Genomic DNA, 7,751 nt, shown 5'->3' with positions numbered 1-7,751 from the left:
GAGAACAGTTTCAGTGGAATGATTTAGGTAAGAATAAAGACTGTAAGGGTTTAAGAAGAAAAGGGTAGGGGAGAAAATGGAGGGACCTATTGTAGATAGGTTTTTCAAAGAATTTAGCCACAAAGGGCAGAAGAAATATAAGATTATGATTACATGAACAGATGGAAAGATCAAATGGGAGAAATGAGCATGTTTGTAGGGAGCAGAGAATGAGATAGTGAACAGAGAGAAAATGAAAATAAGTGACAGAGTGAGAATGACAGAATTCTGTTGAAGGAAATGGGACTGAACGAGAGGGCCTGAGGAAGAAGAGGGGTTAACCTTGGTGAGGAGTGGCACTTCATAATGTGAGATGGGGTGAAGGAGGAGATAGTGGCAGAAGACGTATTAGTGATAGGAGATGAGGAAGAGGAGAGATGACAAAGTTCATGGTGAACGGCCTTCATTTTCTCTGTGAAATATGAAGCATCCATCTCAGCTGAGAGGGTGAAGGGAAAGGAAGGTTTGAGGATGAATGAAAAGGTTCAGAAGAGCTGCTTTGGAGACCTGGAGTTGATAATGAAGGAATAGAAGGATTGCTTAGGAACAGTGAGAGTTTTCCTCATAATATGTGAGAGAAAGTATTTTTAAAAGGCAGAGAAGAAAAGTAATGGAACAATCAGAAGAGGGAGAAAGAGGAGAAAGAAAAGGATTAGATATTTATGGTGAGGAGTAGTAGAAAGCAAGCCCCCAAATGACAGTAAATATCCCTTAGCACATGTTGCTATAGATTGCTGGCCCTGCTACACAGTATGGGAGGTGGGAAGGACAGCTTGGAGAAGAAATGTTTGGGGCAAAGGGGAACTTGGAAACTGACCTGTGTGTGAGAAACTGCTCTAAAACCTCACTAGATTAGTCATAACCAGCAATTTTGATGCACACTGCACTGAATGAGGCCTCAAACTGATCATAGTAGAGAGGGCACATAGTATAGAGGTGGGAGAGAGCTCAGGAAACTACCCTATAGAGAGTGACCTCAACATACTATGAGGCTGATGTTGGGGAGAAACAGGCATATGTCAGGCTTTGAGGAACTAATCGAGTGAGTGGTAGGCAGTAGGTAAAAATGCTCCATCCAAAAGTTTCCTCACTAACTCATAACAAGCTCCTAAACTGCTAAGGGAAAGACTGCTTTGCTAAAATGTTTTCTGAAAAAGTTAAATTGGGGAGGCAGAGCCAAGATGGCAGAGTAAAAGCTTGAGTTTGCTCCCCAACCACCTCTTACACATGCAAAAAAATATTACTCTAAATAATTTTTAGTGCTACAGAACCTACAAAATGACAGAGTGAAGCAAATCTCCCATTGAAGGCAGCCTGGCAGGCCAATAGGAAGGGTGTATCACACTGAACTGGGAGTGTAGTCCCATGTGGGCTGTGCCAGCACAGAGGCGGCACATACTGACTGGAGTAGATCTCACGGGACTTAATCACTGGGAGCTATGATGTTTTCCAGACTTCTCAGCCCATAAACATCAAAGAGAAAGAAAAAGGTAAATGGGGAAACTCTGTTGGACCTGGATGGCAGAAGAGCCCCTGTACCCAGGATGGAAGAAGTGGCGATTGCTTCCTGAGCACCAGGCCCATAGAGAGTGGGGGAACAAAGCAGTTGACCATTGGGCAATTGCAGGAATCTCTTTGCTGGCATTGAGGCGAGATTCTTTTGCTTTGCCCTTTCTTGTATCAGGATCATAGTCTTGAGTGGTGGTCCTGGAGTGAGGAATACTGGCATGTCAGAGTTTGTTGAGGCTGAGGAGAAGCAATCCTCCTTGTGGTTCTGAGGCAGGTGCCTAGAAGAAACTCTGACGATAGCTGCACAAAACTCCAGAAATGTGGGACACAGCACTCTCCACGCTGAAAGCAGAGTTCTACCATGGCAAAGAGGTCAAAAATCAAGTAATTGGCTGTCAAAATGACCAAACAGAGGAAGAAAAATCAGACTATAGAATCATTTTGGTGACAAAAATGATTAAAACATAGAAGCAGAAGACAACAAAGACAAAACTCAAAAATCAAAAACCTCCAAGAAAAATATGAACTTATTGCAGGCGATGGAGAAGCTAAAGAAGGATTTTGAAAATCAAGTAAGAGAAATAGGGTGAAAATTAGAAAGAGAAATGAGAGTGTTGAAAAAAAATCATGAAAAATGAGTCAACAGCTTGCCAAAGGAGACCCCCCCAAAATACTGAATAAAATAACACCTTAAAAATAGAATAACTCAATTGGCAAAAGAGGTTCAAAAAGCAAATGAAGAGAAGAATGAAGCAGAACTGGCCAGATGGAAAAAGAAGTTCAAATTTTCACTGAAGAAAATAATTCCTTCAAAATTATACTGGAGCAAATGGAAGTTAATGACTTTATGAGAAATTGGGATATTATAATACATAACCAAAAGAATGAAAAAAAATAGAAGGCAATGTGAAATATATTATTGGAAAAAACACTGACCTGGTAAATAGATCCAGGAGAGATCATTTAAAAATTATTGGACTACCTGAAAGCCATGATCCAAAAAAAAGAGCCTAGACATCATCTTTCAAGAAATTCTCAAGGAACACCAATCTGATATTCTAGAATTAGAGGATAAAATAAAAATTGAAAAGATCCACCAATTGCCTCTTGAAAAAGATCCTAAAAACAAAACTCTTAGGAATGTTATAGCCAAATTACAGGGTTCCCTGGTCATGGAGAAAATATTACAAGCAGTCAGGAAGAAACAATTTGAGTTTTGTGGAAATACAATCAGGATAACCAAGATCTAACACCTTCTATATTAAGGGATTGCAGGGCTTGGGATATGATATTCTGGAGGTCAAAGGAGCTAGGATTAAAACCAAGAATCACCTACCCAGCAAAACTGAGTATCATGTTTCAGGGGAAAATATGGTTGTTCAGTGGAATAGAGGACTTTCAAGCATTCTTGATGAAAAGACCAGAGCTGAACAGAAAATGTGATTTTTAAATACAAGAAGTGATAGAAGCATGAAAAAGTAAACAAGAAAGAGAAATCATAAGGAACTTATTAAAGTTGAACTGTTTATATTCCTACATGGAAAGATGTTATTTTTAACTCAATGGACTTTTCTCAGTATTAGGATGGTTGAAGGCAACATACATACATATATATGTATATTATATATATATATTTATGCATTATATATACACATACACATATTCATACATACATATACCCACATACATATATCCATATATGGATATATATACATATATGTATGTATAGGTGGGTATATATATATTTATATGTGTGTGTAGATGTATACATAGACAGAGGACACAGGTGAGTTGAATATGATGTCATGACATCTTAAAAATAAAATTAAGAGGTGAGAGAGATTGGGAGAACGAGAATGGGAGAGATGGGATAGCGTAAATTATCTCACATAAAAGTGGCAAAAGAAAACTTAACAGCTTTTTCTTAACAGCTCCATTGTAACCAATGGAGGGGGAGAGCAGAGAGGTGAAAGGGAATGAATAAAACTTATTCTCATTGGACTTGACTTAAGGAGGGAATAACATACACACTCATTTGGTTATCTTACCCTACAGGAAATTATGGGGAAAGGGGATAAGGAGAGGGGATGATAGAAGGGAGGGCAGATTGAGAGAAAGGGTAGTCAGAAGCAAACACTTTTGAAAAGAATCAGGATCAAGGAAAAAATAGAATAAATAGTGGGCAGGATAGGATGGAGGGAATATAGTTAGTCTTTCACAATATGAATTCTATGGAAATGTTTTGCATAGCTAAATATGTATAACCTATATTGAATTACTTGTCTTCCCAGTGGGGGTGGGTGAGGAGGGAAGATGGGAGAGAATCTAGAAGTCAAAGTTTTAAAAACAAATGTTAAAAAAAATATTTTTACATGCAACTGAGAAGTAAGATATACAAGCAATGGGGTATAGAAATCCATCTTGCCCTGCAAGAAAGTAAGGGAGAAGGGAGTAAAGAGGAGGATGGGGGGGGAATATAAGAGAAGGCAGACTCGGGGAAGGGGTATTCACTATGCTTGCCATCTTGTGATGGGAGGAAGGGGAGAAATGGAGAAAAAAAATTTGTAACTCAAAATCTTGTGGAAATGAATGCTGAAAACAAAAAATAAATAAATTAAATTTAAAAATAAGCTAAATTTTCACAACCTTAAATTATTCTTTTAAATATCCTTTCCTTTTAGTTTTATGTCTTGGGGGAAAACACTAGCTGCTATGCCCTTATTAAGGCTGTATTCTCTAAGAACAATAAATAAACTTGAACTTTACTGGACAGAACTATTTCAGTTTCATGATGCATTGTGGCAGAATCATCTCAAAGAATTCAGTGAGACCACCTCTAATCCAAGTATAAGTATTTATTGAGATTGATGCCTTTCATAAAGTAGGCTAAGTTCCAGGAGGAACCAGAAACTTCAGAGAAAGAAAGATGGATTTTTGTATGTTAAAGATACAATTCCATAACAGAATTTATAAATATTGAAAAGGCAGGAGGAATGTGTTAAAGGATTACTAATGGGGAGAGGTTCCTTCTATGGTTCAGTGGCCAAACATCATGGCCATGTTGCCCTTTGATTGGTCAAGATGAATAGTTGGGTATTGTGGTCCTCTTTTAGGCTAAGTGGATGATGTAATTGTGGTTGAATACTAGAACACACTTGTCCAAATATGTAAATTGGATCTAGGGTTAGTGGTTGTATTGAATCTGGGGGCCTGTGGTGTGGTTAAAGCTAGACTATGTGATTAAATCAGGACATGCCTGCAGTCCAGTGGTATCCATAAAGAAATTAGAATATTGGGGCTGGGGCAGCTTTATTAGGATTCCATAAGAACCATCTCCTAGCATTTCCTATCTTTAAAGTTACTTGAGCGAGCTTTCACTCTTTCTGCCTTATTTCCTTTTTTTAATTGACTTTGGAAACTTGAAAAGGCAGAGAAAATGAGAAGTCTTTGAGTAGTACAAATGTAATCATTTTCCAAAGGCATTTGGGAAGATCCACATGCTTACTTTTTGCTTCTCATGCTATTATTCCATGTTGTAATGAGGGAATTAAGCAGGAAGTAATGAAAAACTGCCTTGTGTCCAACTAAGGCCCATATGATGTCTAGTAGTGAATGGGTTTCTTCTAGTCATCTGCAGAACTTCTCCAACCATAGTCAAACAAATTTAACCAAACTAACTCCTTGCCAATAGCCATTCATCTATGACTCACAGTGACCAGGGTATAGCAGCAAGCACTCTAGCATGCCCAGCATGGCTGCTAGCGCAGGTTCTTAGATCTGCTTTTATAAAGGAAAGCAACTCAAAATGGGTTAACAATCTTGCTTTAATTAAACATATATCATTTGACTAGTTCAGGGGAAAAAGTCAGCACCCTGATCTTCATAGAATACAAATTAGACAACAAAAAATAGACAGAGAAACAGACCAGCACATGAGGCTTCCAGCTGTCTTACCATTACATCCATACCTAGTTAGTTACCAGAGAGGGAAACACCAACATTCAAAGCTCAATGGGCTCAATGGCTGCCCAGAGTCTCATCTGGCCAAATCATACAACTCTTCCCAAAGTGAACCCCAAAGCAAAATCTCACATCAGAATATATATAGCCTTCTCCTAGCTCAGAGAATGTAATAACCCTCTTGACCAACTGCCCAATCACAAAGTAACAAGATGTGGGAGTTCCTGAAAACAAGCCTCCTGCCACAGGCTCCATGTGACCACATTCAACTTATTAGAGGGCAGAGTATATTTTCAAATCAGGGAAGGTGCTCAAATTCACTTAAGCCTATCAAGGTGCCAAGGGGCAGGGAAGATTCTTCAGACTGCGATAACCATTACACAGGGACAGAAACAATATTAAAATGTTTCAGAGAGTAAAATGCCTTATGTATAATTCCCTAGATTACCTTTCTTTTCTGTATACTCTTTGGAGCACAATTTGTTCCCCAGCTATGTCCCATTTCTGCTTATCTAAGCCTGTGTCTTCTATCCATGGAGAGACCACTTTCACTTTTTTAATCAATCACCACAGGTCCTTAAGTGGGAGGATCAGTTCCTGGTCTTGGTCATCCCGAATCCGAGTTCATCTGACACCGGCAGCCACCCCGCAGCGTCCAGGCCAAGTCTCCACCTTCGTTGCCGCCATGCCGCCCAAGTTTGACCCAAATGAAATTAAAATAGTGTTTTTAAGGTGCACTGGTGGTGAAGTTGGTGCCACATCAGCTCTGGCCCCCAAAATTGGTCCCTTGGATTTGCCTCCCAAAAAGGTTGGTGATGACATTGCCAAGGTAACCAGTGAATGGAAAGGACTAAGGATCACAGTGAAACTTACCATTCAGAACAGACAGGCTCAGATTGAAGTTGTACCTTCTGCCTCAGCCTTGATCATTAAATCCCTAAAGGAACCTCCTCGGGACAGAAAGAAGCAGAAAAATATTAAACACAATGAAAACATCAGTCTTGATGAGATTGTCAGTATTGCTCAACAGATGAGGCACCGGTCCTTGGCAAGAGATCTCTCTGGAACCATTAAAGAGATACTTGGGACAGCCCAGTCTGTGGGCTGCAACATTGACGGCCGACATCCTCATGATGTCATTGATGACATCAATAGTGGTGCTGTTGAATGCCCAGCAAGTTAAAGCTACAAAGGAGACTGTTGCAATAAATTTAGTATTTGACAAAAAAAAAAGAATTACAATATATACAGTAACTTATACAAACTACTTATTCTCACTTTATAACATCTCCATTGTTTAGAGGGATACTAATATTAATAGCTTTTATACATACTTTGATCATCTTAATTGTTGCCAATATAAAGATTCAATTACTATACCTTTTTGACTAAAAACTTTGTGATATTTAAGAATTCTGCAACAGTTTGTCAATAAATATCTTGAGAATCTATGTTACTTATGTTACACCAACTTGGCTTAAATGAATCTCACTCTTAAAAGTTTTGTTTTTGCTTTTAGGATTTCCAAGACCACTTATAGCTAAGTTAAAGTAAAATAGAGCAGATCTTGCTATTTTGATTCCAATGTATAGTCATTCCATGGCCTAGGCAAGAGTTAAAGTAGTGTCTAAACTTATTATAAATAAAAGATTCAATTTCTGAAATATCTCTTTCTTCCAAAATGGGTATAATCAGAGGAAAAACAAGCTTTGTGTAACAAGGATGTAGGTCTACTATTCAGCTGTAAAGTTCTAGTCAGGAACTTCTTTTGTCCATCAGCTTCCTGGAAATGCAAGCTAATTAATTCTAATTATGTTAACATTAATTATAATAATGATAAAGTTATTAATATTCACTTTGCTTCTACCCACTAGACACAGCTTTCTGACATGCTATTATTGTTAAATGATTTTTCTTTTCACTTAATATTGAGACAGATAAAAAATATTCTGTATACATATGCCAACACATATTGATACTGCTAAACTTAAACACACTCAGAACACACATCTTTTTTAACCTTTTTCAAAAGTTACAAGCTCTTACAACCTATACAACCTCTTACAAGCCAGTACCTATATTGCAATTCATTCTTCACTTCCTAGGTCTCTTTATCTAAATAACGTGACTATTAATCAAAAGTTCAAGTTTCTCCAACTTTTCCCCAAATAGTCATAGAAATACATTGGCTTACTCTTATTTTCATCAAAATGCATATACTGTATTTAACCTTTTGTTATAGT

The 7,751-nt window shown here is 38.0% G+C and overlaps 1 pseudogene; it reads left to right on the top strand.

The window, feature by feature from the left end:
* Nucleotides 1-6,119: 6,119 nt before the first annotated feature.
* Nucleotides 6,120-6,696, top strand: LOC138164006 (large ribosomal subunit protein uL11 pseudogene; annotated as a pseudogene).
* The last annotated feature ends 1,055 nt before the right edge of the window (nt 6,697-7,751 follow it).

Source organism: Petaurus breviceps, unplaced genomic scaffold (assembly GCF_028583685.1).
Source record: "Petaurus breviceps papuanus isolate PSGF00001 unplaced genomic scaffold, PetGlider_PUasm1.0 189, whole genome shotgun sequence".
Taxonomy (NCBI): domain Eukaryota; kingdom Metazoa; phylum Chordata; class Mammalia; order Diprotodontia; family Petauridae; genus Petaurus; species Petaurus breviceps.
The sequence above is the reverse complement of the archived record's forward strand: the minus strand, read 5'-3'. Positions and strand labels throughout refer to the sequence as shown.